General features: G+C 35.5%; 1 protein-coding gene and 1 long non-coding RNA gene across 15 annotated transcripts in view; one reads left to right on the top strand and one right to left on the bottom strand.

The window, feature by feature from the left end:
- IL7 (interleukin 7) overlaps positions 1–22,124 on the top strand; it is a 47,128-nt gene that overhangs the window by 11,510 nt on the left and 13,494 nt on the right. The gene's annotated exons all lie outside the window — the stretch shown is intronic.
- The window catches only part of LOC118014947, a 153,788-nt gene that overhangs the window by 121,670 nt on the left and 9,994 nt on the right, over positions 1–22,124 (bottom strand). For all 14 annotated transcript variants that reach the window (XR_004680442.1, XR_004680443.1, XR_004680445.1 and 11 more), the window contains one exon: positions 4,147–4,199. This is a non-coding gene — a long non-coding RNA (uncharacterized LOC118014947). The remainder of the gene's footprint in view (positions 1–4,146; positions 4,200–22,124) is intronic.

The raw sequence follows: 22,124 nt of genomic DNA, 5'->3' as shown, positions 1-22,124 counted from the left end.
TAGAATCACCTTTCAGTTTTTAGGAAGAAGTCAGTTGGGACTCTGAGAGGGAATTTTTTGCAACTGTAGATAAACAGAAGCATAATAATGCTTCTGATCCATAAACACATGAACATGGGATGTTTTCCCATGTATTTAGATCTTCTTTAGTTTCTTCTAACAAATATTTTGTATTTTGCAGACTATAAACTTTGAACTTTTTTTTGGTTAAATGTATTCCTAAGTATTTTATGTGTCTTTGACGTTAATGTAAATGGGGTTGTTTACTTAATTTCATTTTTAAATTGTCTGTGATTCTTAACACTGTACTCCTTGTATACTTACCTAAGTTTGTATCTTATTTCTCCACACTAGTCCATAAGTATCTTAAGGACAGTTTACGCTTGATTTATCTTTGTATCCCACAGAATGTTCAACAGAATACCTTGCATATACATAGTAGTTTTTCATAAGTAACAATATGAATTGTAATAATATATGATAAATAATAGATGAATTTAAAATTAATACCACAAGTTCATGAGAACCCGGAACTTGTTTCAAATAAGCTAGAAGTCTCTTTTCTTGACCATCTGTTTCTTTGGAAATTTGTTATGAATCAAATGTCAGGTACCTTTCTGATATTCAATATGTGAACTAGTTTGGGATATTATATAATATTGTTTTTTTCATAGAGATTATTTTGCCTAAACATGACTTATATGGTTGAATTACATAACTCTTAGTCACCAGAACAGCGGCTGGCTAAAAATATAAAGGCTGCTAGAGATGGCCATATACTTTCTAGGAATGACTCAGTCTAGTTAGACGCACACAAAGGGTTGTTCTTTATTGTAAGTTATTAAATTATAAAATCCAATGATGAATAGGTTATAATTGGCTTCTACAATTTTCAATGTCTTTAACTCCATCTCCATCTCTATTCAAGGGGCCTTCACAGATTCAACTTTTGTCTTTGCATCAATGGCCCTCTGGTTTACACCCCTTTCATAAACTTAAGCACCAGATAATTTAAATATCAATTAGAAATCTTTATGGAGATGTACTGTACTTTATGGAGATGTATGTACATCATGCATAACGGAGAACTAATTATCATCACTTTTCATCTGTTCCTGCTTCTGCATTCTCTATCTTAGGTAGCAATGTTTGCATTTGCCCAGTCTCTCAATGCTGAAAGCCTGGAATCATCCTTGGCACCCTTGCTCCTTCATCTCATCCATCACCAAATCCTACAGATTAGTATACCGGCTCAACACCTGTACAAGTCATTCATTCTGTTGACTTCCACTACTATAGTTTCAGGGCAGGAAGTCATCGAACATCACTGAGACCACTTCCATAGCCTCCAGGGGGTTCCCTGCTGATCTCCCTGTGTGCATCTGTCCTCTTTGCTGGCATTTGAGTTATCTTTCCAAAATTCAAATCTGATACACTCTCTCTCCTTTTCAAAAGCTCTTTAACACCTTAAAATCTCTCTCACCTAATACCTGTCAAATTTGATCTTGCATTTCATTGGTTTGCTAACAAATAAATGATCAAATTCTTCTCAAACATTACTTTATAAATATGTCTAAATATGTTTAACTTTAATTAACATAGGAAAGAAGAATTTAAATTGTCTAAAATAAATCTTAAATTAGTTCTTCTTTTATCAAGTTATGCTGGAGGATAAAACAAATTTCCTGTGTATATAATTTAGCAGTATGACTGAGTCAGTTGCAATTTAACAAGAGAAGTTACCTTCTAAGAGGTAAGTCTTTTTGTTCTAGCAATGACTTTATTTTAGTTATAAAAATGAAATAAAAATACACTACTTAAAAGACAGAGACTTGCTGAGTGGGTAAAAAAAAAAAAAAAGGAAAAGAAGGCCCAACTCTATGTTATCTACAAGAAACCCATTTTAAGTATAAAGATACATGTAGATTAAAAGTAAAAAGGTTGGAGGATGATATGCCATGTTAACACTAATCAAAAGAAACCTGGAGTAGCTATATTTATTTCAAGCAAAGCACACAGTAAGGAAGACTATCAGAGATAAGTAAAAAGTAAAGTAAAGACATTAAATAATAATAAAGGGGTAAATTCTTTAGGAAGACACAACAATCTTTAATGTGTGTGCCTAACCATAGCATCAAAATTTGTGAAGCAAAAACTGATAAACAGCAAGAAATAGATAAAACCACTATTATAGTTGTAGACTTCAACACCCCTCTATCAGTAATTGACAGATTCAGCAGACAGAAAATCAATAAGCATATAGTTCAACTGAAAAGCACTATAAAAACTGGACCTAATTGACATTTGTAAAATACTTCATCCAACAACAGCATGATACACATTTTTTTGCAAGCTCACATAGAATATTCACCACGTTCTAACATATTCTGGGTCATAAAACATTTTAACAAACCTTTAGCAAATAGAAATCATGTGAAGTATGTTCCCAAATTAAAACATAATTAAACTGGAAATCAATAATAGAACAATAGATGGAATATTTGGAGGTTAAACAACATTTTAGATAACATACAGGTACAAAAAAATGTTTAGATAACATACAGGAAAATTTAAAAGGAAAAAACTAAATGAAAAGAAAATACACATTAACAAAATTTGTTGGACATAGTGAAAGCAGAGCTTAGTATATGCATTAAATGCATATGTTAGAAAAGAAAAAAATCTAAGTCAATCATTTAAGCTCCCACATTAGGAAAATAGAAAAGAGAGAATAAATTAATATTAAATTAATCAGAAGAAAAGAAATAATGAAAATTAGAAAAGCAATTTAAAACAAGAAATTAATAGAAAAAATCAGTGATACCAAAATCTGGTTCTTTGAAAAGATCAGTAAAATTGGTAAACTTTTCTCTAGCCAGGCTAACCAAGAAAATACGAAAGATGCAAATTACTGATATTAGAAATAAAAGAGAGGTCACCACTACTAATCCCATGCATATTAAAAGGATAATAAAGGAATATTATTGTGTTGTTTAATTTTATGTCAGCATGGCTAGGCTGTCGTACCCGGCTATTTGGTCAAACAACAGTGTAGATGTGGCTGTGAAGTTATCATTTAAATCAATAGACTATGAGGAAAACAGTTTACTCTTCATGATGTGGGTGATCCTCATTTGTATGGACTGAATGTTTGTGTTCTACAAAAATTCATATATTTAAGCCCTTAACCTCAAGTGTAATAGTCTTAGGAGGTGGGACTTTGGAAGGTAATTAGGTTTAGATGAGATCACGAGGGTGGAACCCCCATGATAGGATTAGTGCCCTTGAAGCAGAAGAGACACCAGAACTTTCTCTCTCCATCATATGAGTACACAGTAAGAAGATGGCTCTCTGCAAGCCAGGAGAAGGGTTTTCACCAGGAACCAAATTGACTGACATCATTCAGGCACCTTGATTTTGGACTCCCCAGCTTCTGGAACTGTGAGAAATAAACATCTGTTGTTTAAGCCACCCAGTCTGTGGTATTTTGTTATAGCAACCTGAGCAGACTAAGACATCATTCAATCATTTGAAGGCTGTAAGAAAAAAGACTGAATTCTCCCAAGGAAGAAGGAATTCTGCCTTCAGACTCAAGACTACAACATCAACCTCCTTGGGCTTCATTGGCCTATCTTACAGATTTTGAACTTGCCAATCCCCATAATCAAATGAGCCAATTCCTTAAAATACACCCCCCCCCACTTCTCTCTCCCTGTTTTTCTCCTTCTCTCTCTCTCTATATGTATATATGCATATATATTTATTTATAAATTTATTTAAAGATCTCTCTATATATTATATATTATATATACATATATATAATGTATATAAATTCCTATTGATGGTTCTGTTTCTCTGGAGAACCCTGACTAATACAATTATGAACAACTCTGTAGACACACATTTGATAATTTAGATGAATGCAGCAATTCCTTAAAAGACAGAAATGATCAAAAGTCACATAAGAAGAGATAGATGATCTGGATAGGACTACATTTATTAAAGAGATTGAATCAAAAATTAATAACTATTCAAAATCCAAAGTGCCAGGTCCAGATGGTTTCACTTGTGAATTCTACCAAACATTTAAGCAAGAAAGTATATCAGTTCTCTACAAACTCTTTCAAAAACAGAGGGAATACTTACCAACTCATTCTGTGAGGCCAGGATCACCCTAATACCAAAATCTGACCATGGCACTGTAATAGGGGAAAGCTCCAGGTGAATACTTCTATGAACATAGGGGAAAAAGAATCTTAACAAAATATTAGCAAATGAAATCCTATGATGTACTAAAAAAATTATACATCGTGACTAAGTGTAATTATTCCAAGTATGCAAGGTTGGGTCAACATTTGAAAATCAATTAATGTAATTTATAACATCAACAAGTTAAAAAATAAATCATATGATCATAGCAATAGATGCAAAAAAAGGATTTGACAAAATCCAACAGGGATTCATTACAAACACTCTCAGCAAACTATGGATAGAGAATAATTTAAGCACACTGATAAAATTCACTTATAAAAATCCTACAAGTAACATATTTAATGGTGAAAAACCAGATACTTTCCCTTGAGATTAAGAACAAGTTAACAATGTACCCCTCTTATCAGTCCTATTCAACATCATTCAGGAAGTCCTAGCTAATTCAACAAAACTAAAAGAGGAAATAAAATATATTCAGAAGAACTGAAATGGTTTTTGTTTCCTGGTGACATGGTTGTCTTCACAGAAAATCCAAAGTAACCAAAAGAACTCCTGGAACTAATAAGCAGTTATAGCAAGGTTGCAGGTTACAAAAAGACAAAAGAAAATTGCTTTTTGTATACCAATAGTAAACAATTGCATTTGAAATTATACCATTTATATAAGCATCAAAAAATGAAATAATCATGGATAAATAAAATATGTACAACATATGAGAAAAACTGTAAAACCCTAGTGAAAGAAGTCAAAGAAGAACCAAATAAATGGAGAGATATTTCAAGTTCATGGATAGGAAGCCTTAATGTTGTTAATATGTCAATTCTTCAAACTTGATCAAAGCAGTTTCAACCAAAATACAAGAAGTTATTCTGTGGATATCAACAACCTGATTCTAAATTCACATGGAATATCAAAAGACCCAGAAAGGCCAACAAAATATTGAAAAGGAAAGCAAAGAGTGCTGACATTGCCCAAACTCAAGACTTATAAAGCTAGAGTAATCAAAGAAGTGTGATATTGGTGAAGTAATTGACAAATCAATAGAACAGACAGTCCAAAAGAGACCAACATTAATATAGTGAACTGGTTTTTGACAGAAGATGAAAGCCAATTCAATTGGAGAAAGGATAGTCTTTGCAACAAATAGTGCTGGAACACCTGAACATCTACATACGATAGACCATATAGTTTTCACAAAAATTGATTCAAAATAGATCATAGATCTAAATGTAAAATGCCAAACTATAAAACTCATAGAAAATAAAATAGGAATAAAATCTAGGTAACCTTGAATTTGGTGATAACCTTTTAGATACAACACTCAATAGTACAATACATGAAATAAAAAAATAAGATTGGACTACATTAAAATTAAAACTGCTCTGAGAGGTGGTGCCTGGGTGGCTCAGTTGGTTGAGTCTGGCTCTTGGTTTCAGCTCAGGTCATGATCTCCGGGTACTGGAATTGAGCCCTGTGTCAGGCTCTGTGCTCAGTAGGCAGTCTGCTTGAGATTCTCTCTCTCCCCCTCTCTCCCCCCCACCCCCCTAAAATAAATAAATAAATCTTAAACAAAACCAACCAAACAAACAAACAAAAACCCCCAGAAAACTCCGCTCTGAGAAAGACACTGTTAAGAGAATGAAAAAACAATCCACAGACTGGGAGAAAATATTGGCAAAGCACATATCTGATAAAGGACTTGTATTCAAAATATCCCCAAAAAAACTATTTAAACTCAACAACAACAAAAGAAACAATCTAATAAAAAATGGGCAAATACCTGAATAGACACCTCACCAAAGAAGACATACACATAGGAAATAAACATATGAGAAGATGCTCAAGGTCATATGTCATTAGGGAATTGTAAATTAAAAGTGAAGTAGCACTACACGTCTGATGAATGGCTAAAATCTGTCATAACTAAAATGACTAAAAACAGTCACACATCAAATTCTGACAGGCATGTAGAGCAACAAGTGTTCTCATTCATTGCCAATGGGAATGCAAAATGGTGCAGCCATTTTGGAAGACAGTTTGGCAGTTTCTTAGAGTTAAACATAGTCATACCATGTAATCACGATTCTAGGTATTTATCCAAATGAGTTGAAAACTAATGTCCACACTAAAACTGTTATGCTAATGTTTATAAAGGTGTTATTTATTCACAATTGCCCCAAAGGGAAGCGACCACCTCATTCTTCAAGAGGTGAATGGATAAACAAAATGTGGCACATCCATTCAGTGGGATATAATCAGTGATAAAAAGAAATGAGCTCTCAAGCCACAAAAGGACATGAAGGTATCTTAAGTGCATATTGTGTGAAAGAATTCAGTCTACAGGGCTACATACCATATGATTCCAACTATATGACATTCTAGAAATGGCAAAACTATGGAGAAAGTAAAAAGATCAGTGGTTGCCGGGGGTTGGGTAGGGAGGAAGGTGGGAATGAATCAGTGGTGCACAGAGTAATTTTATAGCAGTGAAGCTATTTTCTATATGACACTCTAATAATGAATACATGACATACATTTGTCAAAACCCATAGAACTTCATAGCACAAAGAGTGAACCCTAATGTAAACTATGAACTTAAGATGATAATAATGTAACAATATTGATTCATGAACTGTAACAAAAATACATTAATGCAAGACATTAATAAAGGGGAAGCAATGAATTGATTGAGGGGATATATTTGAACTGTGTCCTTTTTTCAAGTTTTTCTGTAAGCCTGAAACTGTTTTTTAAAATAAAGTCTATTAAAACAAAGTAAAATTCATTTCATTCATTCATTAAAAAATAAAAGAAGCCTACCAGTACATATTTTATGGCTCCATAAATTCTCCAAATCCAAAATCTCTTGGTATGTACAAATAGTCACTAGGGAGGAAATAATTATATTTCCATAAATAGTTTCCTGGGCAGAATGAGATTAAGAACCCAGCCTCTTATTTGTTGAGGCCCCATGATATCAGATTCTTTATGAAAGACTAAATTGTTCCTATCTGGTATCTACTGAGAGGAAGGATTCATTATGAGAGAAAGGAGTTTTGACTGGTTCCCTAGACTCAACACTAACAAGATACTTGCTTTTGTTCAAGATATTTGTTGGAGAAAGTTTACTCTGGAAAAGAGTGTAAGGATTGGCATCACTTTTAGATCTGAGTGCGCTGCCATTTTAGATGTCTTTGGAGACAATGCTGGGCATACAAGTTTGAATTAAATAATTATAAATTTGGGACCTCAGGCCTGTGCCTGAGCTTATACACATATCTGGACCAGCAAGAACATTAGACTACGTTGCACTGGTTTTTTGGGGTGATACCTTATATCTGCAACAGAAATTAAAACAGAAAGAAAAAGCATAAGCAGAAATCTGTGGATGGATCACATAGTGCTGTTTTGTTTACATGGCATATGAAAGAAAATTTTAGACTGTTTGCACAGAATAAACTCTCTACATTCTTGGCTAATTCAGAAAACTGAAAAGAGAGAATCTAATAAGTGGAAATAAAGCGAGTTTAATTGGAAAATTTGTAAGGATGTGACATTAGGAGTACTCTCAATCTGTTGAAGCATGTCATTTCTGTTTTGAAAACTATGATCTCATTACAATGAAGAAATGATATAACATATGTTCTAGCCTTCATAGTGGGCTTTAACATACTGTTTTAGATGATCACACAATAGAGTGTAAAGGTATATGTATCATTGGTATTCATGATTTTGGATGTACTGCCAGGGTGATAGGACAGATTGAAGCCCACTGAAATGAGCTGAAGTTGGGTACCTAAAACTGTACAAAAGTATAAAATAGAGAATCAAACTAATGAAAAGACACTTCTTTATGCAAAAAAAAAAAAAAAAAGTCATTGAAAACTGGCAGCCCCAAAATGAGAGAAAGATCTTTCAGGAACCCACATGACTAACAGCATGTCCTAAAACAACACCCTTCCCAAAATAATAATATAGGTGGTATAGTGGTTTGAATGGTGGCACCCCAATTGCTCTGTGTACCTGAGACCTATGAATATGACCTTATTTGAAAAAAGGGTGTTTGCAGATGTAATTAAGAATCTCAAGATGAGATCAACCTGGATTAGGTGGGCCCTAATTCTAGTGACAAGGGTCCTTAGAAGTGATGAGCAGGAGAAGAGACACAGAGGAAAAGCCATGTGAAGACAGACAGAGATTGGAGTTACGTAGTTACAAGCTAAGGAATGCCAAGGATGGCTGGCACCCTCCAAAATCTAGGAGAGAGGCATAGAACTCTGCCAATACCTTGATTTTGGATTTAGGCCTCCAGAAAATATATTTTTGTTGTTTCAAGCCACCCAGTTTGTGGGCATTTGTTATGGCAGCTATAGAAAACTCATATAGATGGTGGCAAAAGTGGACAAAATTCTGAAAAAGAGCTCACTAATGCTCCATTTTGGAGAAAGACAGTGGAAAGGTCTGCTGGGGAAAGGCAAGTGAAGTGGACAAATCACTTCCTGAATATTCTACTCTCTATCAATGCTTTCCTCTTAATGGGAAGGGAACCTTGAAGGCCAAGTGACCACTCTCTCCCCAAGAAAGGCAGCTCACCAAACACCACAGTGGACTTGAAAAAGTTATTATGGAATAGACAATACCATGACCTCACCTAGAAGTGCAGGAAAGAGACAATGTTCTCTGATAGGTGAGAAGAAACATATGGGGTCAAATAAATATCAGCACAGAGTGGTCCCCTGTAAACTAAAGATGAAAAAAACATGGCAACCGTGCATAAACACCCCAGACAATAATGTCAATTTATGGATCACTGTTCCTACAAAAGAAAACCCATCAAATGGAAGAGTAAAATAACCTATGATAAAGGAAAAATTTTCCCAAAATGGATAAAGAAAATGGAATTAACAAAATTAAGGGGCACATCATGGAGCCGCCTGGGTGGTGCAGTCGTTTAAGCATTCAACTGTTGGTTTTGACTCAGGTCATGATCTCAGGGTAATGAGACTGGCCCCGTGTTGGGCTCTGTGCTCAGCGCTGAGTCTGCTTAAGACACTCTTCCTCTGCTCCTCTATCCACTCAGTATTAACTGCCTCTTCATTTACGTGTTCTTAGTGCAAGAACTACATTTTAACAATCTTCAAATTTTCCATTGTATTTTCTTATGATCAAAACTTATTGAATGACATTATCACTAGTCACATACTCCTAAACTTTCAGAGGACATCAGCTGCCATATGTAAGCTCTGAATGCTGAAATAATCCATCTTTCTGTGTGCTTCCCATTTCCCATTTATTTTATACGAGCTATATGAGTTACATTTTGAAAGCCCAGATCTCATTCTGCCATTCTGAAGCTTAACAGTCTTCAATGGCTCCCTATCACCTAGTCCTAGAAAACCAAGTCGACATTCCTCAAGTTGGCATATAAGGCTTTCCAAGATCTGATCACAGCCTAACTTCTAAACTTTCTACACTCATATCTTCACTTAAGCTTAATCCACAAAGGGCCACTGACTTTTTTTTCCCCTCAGGTTACATTTTTTAAATTTTATTATGTTATGTTAATCACCATACATTACATCATTAGTTTTTGATGTAGTGTTCCACGATTCATTGTTTGCGTATAACACCCAGTGCTCCATTCAGTATGTGCCCTCTTTAATACCCATCACCAAGCTAACCCATCCCCCCAACCCCCTCCCCTCTGGAACCCTCAGTTTGTTTCTCAGAGTCCATAGTCTTTCATGGTTCATCTCCCCCTCTGATTGACTTTTAATACAATTCCCAAGCTCCCAATATTGAATTCGTTGCTTTCTCTAAACATTTTTAACTATGATTATCAGCATTATCTCCTTGTGTTGTAATTTTTTTTTAATTTAATTTTATTATGTTATGCTAGTCACCATACAATACATCATTAGTTTTTGATGTAGTGATCCACGATTCATTGTTGTCGTATAACACCCAGTGCTCCATGCAGTCCCTTGTGTTGTAATTTTTGAAGAGTTGATCTTTCTTTCAAAACTGTGAACTTCACAGGATTAGAACCCAGTCTGGAAGGCTGGTCTTTTTATACTCATGTTCAATACCTAACAGCTTACACATAACCACTAACACATAATTCATAAATGCATACAGTATTGCACTGAAAACCTTGGACTCCAAGCTTGATTCAAGTGGTCCTCTATTCCCTTTCATTTGCCTCCTTAAGACTTCCCATTCTTCAAAGCCCTATTAAAACTGTAATTTTCCCTTCAGTCACTAGAGTTCTTAGAGAGTATATGATCCATCTTTGAGTTGGCAGATTACAATTGTCAGATGCTTAGCAAATGTTTACCTGAACCATTAAGGAACAGAAGTTGAGATTTACACAGATCTGGAGAACTGATTGCAAACCTACCAATGTATGCACTTGATCATTTTGGGAGATTTTAATCACTCACCAATCTTAAGGTTAATAAGCAGTGATGATTATATACTATCTTACACATATGACAGTCAGCAATTAAAAATGTGCCAAATATGAATTTGTAATCATCAGTGCTACATACTTTACTTTCTAACTGCCTTACTACTTGCCTGAACTTTATGTATCACTTTCAACTTAAGGACTCATAGAATTTTATTAATGAGAGAATATGAGTGACCAAGTACTAGATTGACTATATTAGATGAGCTGAAGGAAAGGTAGACTCTCTAGCTCCATCCATGCCATTGCAAATGGCAAGATTTCATTCTTTTTTATGGCTGAGTAGTATTCCATTGTGTATGGTATATATACCACATCTTCTTTATCCATTCATTAGTTCATGGACATTTGGGCTCCTTCCATAATTTGGCTATTGCTGATAATGTTGTTATAAACATCAGGGTGCATGTATCCCTTTGAATTAGTATTTTTGTATTCTTTGGGTAAATACCTAGTAGTACAATGGCTGGATCGTAGGGCAGTTCTATTTTTTTTAAAGATTTATTTATTTATTTATTTGAGTGGGGGCAGAGAGAGAGGGAGAGAGAGAATCTCAAGCAGACTCCGTGTTGAGCAAGAGCCCGACACGGGGCTCAATCCCACGACCCTGAGATCATGACCTGAGCCGAAATCAAGTCAGACGCTCAACTGACTGAGCCACCCAGGCACCCCAGGACAGTTCTATTTTTAACTTTTTTTTTTTTAAGGATTTTATTTATTTATTTGACAGAGAGAGTCACAGCGAGAGAGGGAACACAAGCAGGGGGAGTAGGAGAGGGAGAAGCAGGCTTCCCGCGGAGCAGGGAGCCCGATGCGGGCCCGATCCCAAGACCCTGGGATCATGACCTGAGCCAAAGGCAGATGCTTAACGACTGAGCCACCCAGGCGCCCCCTATTTTTAACTTTTTTGATGAACTTCCATAATGATTTCCAGATTGGCTGCACCAGTTAGAACTCCCACCAACAGTGCCCTTTCCTCCTCGTTCTCGAAACATCTGTTGTTTCCTGTGTTGTTAATTTTAGCCAATCTGACTGGTGTGATGTGATATCCCATTGTAGTTTTGACTTGTATTTCCCTGATGATGAGTGATGTTGAGCATCTTTGCGTCTATTAGCCATCTGTGTATTTTCTTTGGAAAAATGTCTATTCATGTCTTCTGCCCATATTTTAACTGGATAATTTATTTTTTGGGTGTTGAGTTTTATAAGTTCTTTATATATTTTGTTTATATATATATTTCAAATATTTTATTTATTTGAGACACAGAGATACAGAGAGAGAGAGCATGAGCGTGGGGAGAGGCAGAGGGAGAGGGAGAACCAGGCTCCCCTCTGAGCCAGGAGCCTGATGTGGGGCTTGATCCCAGGACCCTGGAGTCATGACCTGAGCCAAAGGTAGACGCTTAACCATCTGAGCTACCCAGGGGTCCCAGTTCTTTATATATTTTGGATACTAACCCGTAATCAGATATGTCATTTGCAAATATTTTCTCCCATTCCATAAATTGCCTTTTAGTTTTGTTGATTATTTCCTTCACTGCGCAGGAGCTTTTTATTTTGATGAAGTCCCAAGAGTTAATTCTTGCTTTTGTTTCCCTTGCCTCCAGAGACATACCTAGTAAGAAGTTGCTATGGCCGATGTCAAAGAGGTTACTGCCTGTGTTCTCCTCTAGGATTTTGATGGATTCCTGTCTCACATTTAGGTCTTTCAGCCCTTTTGAATTTATTTTTGTGTATTTTGTAAGAAGTGGTCCAGTTTCATTCTTTTGCATGTTGCCATCCAGTTTTCCCAGCAGCATTTGTTGAAGAGACTATCTTTTTTCTATTGGATTTTGTTCTAGCTCTGTGAAAAATGTTAGTGGCATTTTGATAAGGATTGCACTAAATATGTAGATTGCTTTGGGTAGTATAGACATTTTAACAATATTTGTTCTTCTAGTCCATAAGCATGGAGTGTTTTTTCCATTTCTTTGTGTCATCTTCAATTTTTGCCACCAGTGTTTTATAATTTTCAGAATATAAAACTTACCTCTTTGGTTAGATTTATTCCTAGATGTCATATGGTTTTTGGTGTAATTGTAAATGGGATTATTATTAAACGATCAATAAAAAACATTTGTATTGGGGCACTTGGGTGGCTTAGTCGTTAAGTGTCTGCCTTCAGCTCAGGTCATGATCCCAGGGTCCTGGGATCGAGCCCCGCATTGGGCTCCCTGCTCTGCAGGAAGCCTGCTTCTCCGTCTCCCACTCCCCCACTTGTGTCCCCTCTCTCGCTGTCTCTCTCTCTGTCAAAAAATAAATAAAAGCTTTAAAAAATAATAATAATCCAACAGTGAATACTTTGGAATGAACCCGTTTATGTCAGGACTCACTGAACCCTGTGTGAATATTCAGCCTAAATCTGCCACTTGCTAGCTGTGTGACATTGGATAAATTACTTAACCTTTTTATGTCTTCATTTCCTTATTCCTAAAATGGGGATAAAAATTAGTATCCACACTTCATTGGGTTATTATATGGATAACATGAATTAGTATATGTTCAGTTGATGAAACAATCCCTGGAACTTAGTAAGCATTCAATTAGTGATGGTTCTTAAAATCTTATTCATGTTAGAAATATTTCTGCAACAATGGCTTCTAAATTTCTATTTCACACCCTTAAGAACAGAAGCAAATAAAACCTTTAATATTTTAAAATGGCTATAAATTGCTTCATTTATGAGAGTGAAATTCTATTAAAATTCAAATGTGTAAGTGATGACTTTTCATTTAAAACTTAGAAATGAACCATTAATAACTGTAGTTTTCAAATTTGTATTTATCCATGATTTTTTTTTTCAAATAAATCTTACATAGAACAGTGAGGCCTCGAGCCTTGAGTGTTCTGTATCATCTTATGCCTATTTTCAGTGGCCTCTGAGTCATTCCAGAAACCCCAGGATTACAGGGAACAGGGTGTTGGAAAACCACGGCTCAAGCTCAGTGTACTCGTTTTACAAATGAGGTAATTCAAGGAGAGGCTGAATCTTGTCAGCACACTGTTACAGGGAGATTGTTGGTCTGGAAATAAAAATGCTTGGGTCAGAGGCCCAGCTTTGCTCCTTTGGCTTTGGGACTTTGAACAAGTCAATTAACTGCTATAGGGCCTCGCTTTTATAATTCATAAAACTAGAACTTTGGCTTGCATAATTTCTGAGGTCCCTTACTGCTGAAAAATTATTTAATGCCAATAGTGGAATGTTAGGATCCAACCACCCACACCTCTGTTTCAGTGTTCGTTTCATTGCATTGATGTAGGATTTCAGTCTATTTAGAAGAAACACAGAATGGTTGCCACGTATGAAACTTCTCTATCTCATAATAACATTCCTACACACCCAGAGTAGCATGTGCATAACTTTTGGATCTGTGGCACTATTACCAACTACAGGTGGATATGCCACCAGGTTTCAGTGATTATTCAGTGTCTGTACTTAATATTGCACACTGATATTTAGGGAAATCTGCCAATTGTTTAATCATAGAATTCCTGGAACACAGTTTATTATCTTCAAACTTAGATAACCACACTTTGATTAACATGAGTGAGTAAAATACCAAGTTATGTATCTAGGGTGTGTTGGTAATGCTGGAGAGGGGTCTCATGAATAGAAAATATATACTCACCTCCAAAAAAGGCGTCCAATGCATATATAATTTTGCACAAGATAAAGAATGGGCTTAAAAACGAAGATTTATTCATTATCCTTTTGTAGTGTCCTCCTTTGTTCTGCATTCATAGAACTGTAAGTATTTTTAATGAATGTTGCTGATTGTTTGATTTTTCTTATTTTGAGCCTCATCAGAAAAATTCTGTAGAGGTATTTCTACAAGTGGAAACCTACAAACACAAGTTTTCTTTTCTAACTCTTCTGCATAAAAAGCACTTTGGAGGGGCGCCTGGGTGGCTCAGTTGGTTAAGCGGCTGCCTTCGGCTCAGGTCATGATCCTGGAGTCCCGGGATCGAGTCCCGCATCGGGCTCCCTGCTTGGCGGGGAGTCTGCTTCTCCCTCTGACCCTCCCCCCTCTCATGTACTCGCTCTCTCTCATTCTCTCTCTCTCAAATAAATAAAATCTTTAAAAAAAAAAAGCACTTTGGAGGCACTTTCATGATATTATTTTGAAATATTTGATAAGACAATCATTTTCAATGTTATTTTTGGACTGATCCTCTTTGTTTTTATCCTGGTGTGCTCTCTATAGTAAATGATCATTAATATTAATTGTTAAAGCATTTAACTTTTTATTTCTGCTATTGTTTATGTACTGTGGAGACATAATATTAAACATGCTATTTTTCTGAATGTAATTAAGTGAGTAGCAAAATGACAATATATTTAATTAGAGCTGCTTTACTTGGGCTACTCTTGGTTATAGGAAGGACTGTAACATTATTAGGAAAGTAACATTATTATACTTTGATAGCCTCAGAACTTTGGTTAATAAATTTATAGTTGTTAATTAATAGTACTATATATTTATCTTAGAATTTTAGCATAAAATTTAGTAGGAAACATATTTTGGAGTTTCTTTAATACCAGAGCATAATTAATATATATTCATTGTCATAACAAAAAGTAAATACTAAAGCCAAAAAATTTCAGCTACTCTGCACCCCCCTGATTAACCCAGCAAAGTTGGGCAGTAGACAAAGGGAAGGCAAGGATACAGAGTTTGATAAGGATGTGCTTTTTTAGCCTTTGCATATACTTAGTATCTGTTGTCTTCTAAAAACCTCTCTATTGAGGGTGAATTCTCAGAAATAGAGAAATCCAAAACATTAGACAAGACAAACATAGGTGAGTGTATATATATACTGTATTTTTCTTTCTCCTACATTTTTGGTAGAAAATATAGGACATGGTTACACATTTGGAGTTGATTAATTTATCATTTCTTTCACAGTGACTATTCCAAACTAAAGAATGCCTGTTTACCTATTAAGATATTTCCAAATATCTTGGAGTCTGGACCTTTATTCAGCGAGACTTACCCCAGTTGTGTATTTCCAGTGAGACAGAATTCTTACAGCCTTCCTTCTAATTCTTCTGTATTTCTCATGTAAATTATATCTACCTCCTCACACTGCATTTCTCTCATGATTTACATCTACCCACCACCTAATTTGCTTCCCCAGGCAAAGTAGATGAGCATCACAGTCAAGAATACAGTGTGAATACCTCCCCAACATGTACTAATCATCATAAGGCAGAGTTGAAATCATGCTATATCCCTGCCCAACAACTTTCCATAGGTTACCACTCATTGGCTACTGAATGCGGAATTAATACCTTATCTGGGCATTTGGAAACCATTATCTGCTCCCAGTCTGATTTCTAGCCTAACTACCACTCCACATTGCCCCTTATACTCTCTATACCACAACCAAACTAAACTACTTACTGTTTTTCAAAGGAGCCCCAAATTTTTGTACCACCATTTTGTGCCTTTGCTCTGTGTTCTCTCATTCTGGAATTTTCTACTTCTCCTGTCTTTCTCCCCAAATAGTCACATACTCAAATTTAACCACCCTTTAATATCAAGCTCAGGTTATACTTCATTCATAAGACCAGTCAAAAGTAATCTGTTATAGCATTTTATCTTGACTACTATTAAGGCATTTATCATTCTATAATATATGCATAAAATATGAATATGCATGTATATCCAGTAAATTTTTTAAGTAGGTACATAAATGAATGTATAAGCAAACAAAAAAGATTATAAGACATATCATGTGGATAGGGTTCAGGATTCAGAAAAGAATATATTTTATTGGTTTTTGGCTAGAACTTATATTCTCAACTCTTCTATTAAACTTTGTTGATTAAAAATTTTTAATCAAGTTCACCTTACTTGGATGGCAACCTTGGTGAAGTAGAAAAAGCATGAGCTTTGTAACTGGGCCAACCTGTGTTTGTAGGCTAGCTCTGCCTATCACTAGTTTTCTCACTTGGTCTGTTTGTGACCCTGCTTTGTCTAGGATTCTGGGGTGTAATGGTGGTGGTGATTGTTGTTGTGTTGGGTATTGTTTGCACTATCAATCATTCTAGGAAGAGGACATGCCTGGGAGGATAGGAAATGTGACTGTGTTTTGTTTTTCTTTCTTTCTTTTTTTTTTAATACAGGAGGAGGAACTCCCTCCTCTCTCTGGAACTGGAAATGAGTTGCTCTAAAAATCTCAGTTAAGAGGACTAGAGACCTTTTCTAATGCTAACGGTGACCATGTGAAAGTAGGGCAAAAGCGAGCCATAGATTTTCATTGGTAGAAGCAGCTGCGTCAGAAGGGGGGGCTGTTTTTAGAACAGCCAGAGTCCAGAATATTAGTTATGAAATCCTTCAGGCTGAAGAAGGTATGTCAGTTAGTATGCTTTCACCTACAAGTAGGAGAAAACTGAACATAAATGAACTTCAACATTAAAGAGTATTTATTGGCTATTTTTAAACGAAGTATAATTGACATAAAATATCTTGTTAGTTTCAGGTGTACATAATAGTGATTGGATATTTTTATACATTGTGAAATGATCCTCTGATAAGCCTAGTTGCCATGTGCTACCATACAAAGTTATTGTAATATTATTAACTATATTTCCTATGTTGTACATTACAGTTCCATGACTATTTTATAATTGGAAGTTTGTACCTCTATTTCACCTGCGCCCCTCTAGATCTCTCCTCTGTTAACCAACAGTGTGTTTCCTGTGTATGTGAGTCTGTTTCTGTTTCATTATTTTTTTTAGTTTTCTAGATTCCATATATAAATGAAATCATGTGGTATTTGTCCTTCTCTGTATATTTCACTTAGCAAAATACCCTGTAGGTCAATCCATGTTGTGGGAAATGGCAGGATTTCATTCTTTTTATGACTGAGTAATATTTCAGTGTGTGTGTGTACCATATCTTTTTCATCCATTTATCTATCAGCTTCATTTTTTTACAGTTCTTTTCACTCTACATTTCTCTTTGTGTCATTTGGCTTCATGCTGTGGCTTTCCAGTAGCAACCAGAGTTTATTGCTTCTTTCAGATCCAGAAGAATGATCACTCTCTTGCGTATAACCAGTTAGTTATATTTTTATTGGATTACCTATGAAACAGTTGTTATGACTGTAGAACACCAAGGACCTGAATGCTTTAGATCTTGGTTATTTGAGCCAATTACTTTGACAAGGAAGATCAGGTAACTCTTATCGACTTAGTGTCTAAGTCTTAAACCAATTAAAGTCCAACCCAGAAGTGGGAGCGGATTAAGTCCCAGAAATCATGTGACTGCTAAATAATGAAGAGAGGGAGGAATTGATAAGATAAGGAAAGAAAACACAGTATTCACAAACACAATGTGTTTGGAGATCCAACAGCCAGAAAAATGCTTTGACACAAAAGGCTGCGATTCCTCTCCACAGCTAGAGGGGGGAACATTACTGGTTCTCACTAGCTCTACCCAAGAAAAGTGGTGAATTCATGAACATCATCATTTCTAGAGGAAGATCTTGACAGCAAGTTGAGATCAAGTGGAAGAACTGAGGAGTTATTACAGAGTAAACATTAGATAATACCATGAGGACTTTCAGAAATAACATGGCAGGGGTGCCTGGGTGGCTCAGTCAGTTAAGTGTCTGCCTTCAGCTCAAATCATGATCCCAGAGTCCTGAGATCGAGCCCCTCATTGGGGCTCCCTGCTCAGCAGGGAGTCTGCTTCTCCCTCTGCCTCTCACCCCACTCGTGCTCTCTCTCTCTCTCTCATTCTCTTTGTCTTTCTTTCAAATAAACAAAATCTTAAAAAAAAAGAAATAAATTGGAAAATGAAAGTTTATCTCACTAAGATAGGAAGGTAAAGGCTTATATTATAATAATGTGTGTGTAAAAAAGAAGAGCGACTTTATGTTGTAATCTTTTCATGGACACACATGTAAAGATCTCCCAAAAGAAAGGAAAAGGCAAAGACTTTATGTAAGTATACATATTGTAAGAAAAATATAACAAATAAAATAGAAGCAAAAATTCCAGAATTGAAGAGAGATCTCTTTTTGAATTTTAAAAAAATATATATAAAGTCTGTTGATAATGTCAATAATAATAAGAAACAAACACTAGTATATTTCAAAGAGATATTTTGCAAACAAGCATCATCCTGGAAAAATAAAGAGAAAAGGTTTCCAATAAAGGAAAATAAAATTGGGCTACCCTCCAATTTTTCACCCATTTTTACCTCCAGTTGACCAATCTCTACTAAGATTTATAATAACAGGAGCATGAGTCCACAATCCTACACATAGGCAAATTTTAGTCAATGTGCCAAGGAAAATAAAAATACACAGAGCTCAGTAAGGATACAACTTTCTTATCTAAAACAATCACAACAAAAATCTGACTGCAAGATTACTCCAGCCAAACAAGGTATTAATATATTTCAGTAATGAAGAAATGACGCTATAAAATGACTACTATTAAATACTGAACTGTTTTGCGATGTCTAGATAGTTATTATAAATATAAAAACACAACAATAACATGTTCTACCTAAAAACTAATAATATGCAAAACATGTAGTTACAGGAGGACTGAAAGAAAGTAAAAAAGATAATAAATCCCTCTTCGTATTTCAGAATGAACATTTATATGGGATATATTTACCATTTATATTGAGAAAGAATATAATTTTAATAGATTTTTGGAAAACACTTTTTAAGAATTATCTTTTATATGTCAAAGTTATAAAACAAATGAAAAGGAGCATAAAGAAATAATAATGGATATCTAACAATAAGTAAGAATTAAGGTTGGGCTACCTGGGTGGCTCAGATGGTTAAGCGTCTGCCTTCGGCTCAGGTCATGGTCCCAGGGTCCTGGGATCGAGCCCCACATCGGGCTCCTGACTCAGCGGGGAGTCTGCTTCTTCCTCTCCCTCTGCCTCTCCCACTGCTCATGCTCTCTCTCTCTCCCTCTATCTCTGTGTCTCAAATGAATAAATAAAATCTTTAAAAAATAATAAAATAATAAAAATGTTAAAAAAAGAATTAAGGTCTGAAATTAAGACTAATTGTACAAAAAAAATACACATTATATGAGAGCTACAACTGAAATAAAACATGGAAAGCTTTAAAATATTTCTTATATAAAATGTACAAATTGGTTATTAAAAGACAACCTAAGACTGGATAAGAACTGGCTAGTCATATAAAAGGAAATGCAAATTGTCAGCATGAAATGATGCTCATTTTCTAATAGTAATAGACATGCCAATTTAAGCTACAATGAGGCACAGATTTTCACATATCAAGATTGGTAAAAATGTTAGGCTGATGACATCTGTTGCTGGCAAGGGTGTAACCAAATGGGCTCCCTTATTTGCTGGTCAAAGTGTGAATAATTTTAAAAATGAATATACCATTTTCTTAAGCAAATTTCAATGAGGGGAAACAATTCTACAGAAATGTAAGCATTCAAGTCAAAGGGGATAATATGCACAGACAAATATATATGTATACACACACAAAGATGCCTATTGTAGAACCTTTTGTAGGAGCAAATATTGACTGTTCAACATTAAAAAACTTTTGAATAAACCATAGAATACACTGGATGTGGAATATAATATAGTCATGAAAAAAAATTGTTCAGATATATTTGACCTAGAATGATAGTCACTATATAAAGTGAAAATAATACATAACAAGAAGAGTAATAATATATATACCCTGAACGCTTTTTTAAAAAATGGTAAAGGAAAATATCTTCATATATCTTATATATGCAGATATATGAGTGAATTTTGTAGGCTTATATGCACATTACATACATACATAGGTTTTCTTGAGCAAGAAGGATATTTTCATCGAACTGCTAATACTTATCACCTCAGGTGGGTGATGCTAGTGGGGACAGTGAAGAGAAATTAAAAAGGTTTTCATCATATATCTCCGTATCAATCGAATAATGGCAAGCAGGTAATATATTTGACATTAAAAGTATTTTTTAGTTATGTTCAAAGTAATTAAAAAACAAAAAGGTAGGAAAACTCTATACCATGCAAACCAATAATCAAAGTACCATAGTACAAACAGGGTGAGCAAAAAATTTATTGCCCAAACTAGAACACTTTTAAGAATGCAAGAGGAAGCTAACCAATAAGCTGCCATTCTGGTACAATCCAGAATGGGTCCCAGATATCTGGGGTGTGTGGTCACCCTATGAATAAAATAAACTTCAAAAATATTATCAAAGAAAACAAAGAAGAATATTAAATTCCAGCCAGTTAACATCCAGTGCAATATTAGTTTCTGTTACAGAATTTAGTGATTCATCACTTACATACAACACCTGGTGCTAATCACAAGTGCCCTCCTTAATGCCCACCACCTGTTGAACCCATCCCATTGCCCACCTCCAGTAACCCTCAGTTTGTTCTCTATAAGTAAGAGTCTGTTTCCTGGGTTGCCTCTCTCTTTTTTCCCCATGTTTGTTTGTTTTGTTTCTTAAATTCCACATATGAATGAAATCATATAGTATTTGTCTTTCTCTGACTTATTTCGCTTAGCATAATACTCTCTAGTTCTATCCACATTGTTGTAAAGGGCGAGATTTCATTCTTTTTCATGGCTGAGTAATATTTCTGTGTGTGGATGTGTGTTTGTGTGTGTGTGTGGGTGTGTGTTATACATATAAACCACATTTTTTTAATCCATTCATCAGTCAATGGACATTTAGGCTCTTTCCATAATTTGGTTATTATTGATAACGCTGCTATAAACATCAGGGTGCATATATCCCTTTGAATCAGTATTTTTGTATCCTTTGGGTAAATATCTAGTAGTACAATTGCTGGATTGTAGGGTACTTCTATTTTTAACTTTTTGAGGAACCTCCATACTATTTTCCAGAGTGGCTGCACCAGCTTGCATTCCCACCAACAGTGTAGGAGGGTTCCCCCTTCTCCGCATCCTCGCCCACATCTGTCGTTTCCTGTTTTTAATTTTAGCCATTCTGACTGGTGTGAGGTGATATCTCATTGTAGTTTTGATCTGTATTTCCCTGATGATGAGTGATGTTGAGCTTCTTTTCACGCGTCTGTTGGCCAACTGTATGTCTACAAAGAATATTTTATTGTATTTGTTTTTTTAAAGATTTTATTTATTTATTTAACAGAGAGAGACACAGCGAGAGAGGGAACACAAGCAGGGGGAGTGGGAGAGGGAGAAGCAGGCTTCCCATGGAGCAGGGAGCCCGATGCGGGGCTGGATCCCAGGATCCTGGGATCATGACCTGAGCCGAAGGCAGACGCTTAACGACTAAGCCACCCAGGTGCCCCAGGAATATTTTATTTTATTTTTATTTTTTTTTTAAAGATTTTACTTATTTATTTGAGAGAGAGAGAGAACACATGAGAGGGGGAGGGTCAGA

Source organism: Mirounga leonina, unplaced genomic scaffold (genome assembly GCF_011800145.1).
Source record: "Mirounga leonina isolate KUSES-001 unplaced genomic scaffold, KU_Mleo_1.0 Mir_165, whole genome shotgun sequence".
Lineage (NCBI taxonomy): Eukaryota > Metazoa > Chordata > Mammalia > Carnivora > Phocidae > Mirounga > Mirounga leonina.
Note: the sequence above shows the minus strand (reverse complement) of the source record. Positions and strands in the feature narration are given on the sequence as shown.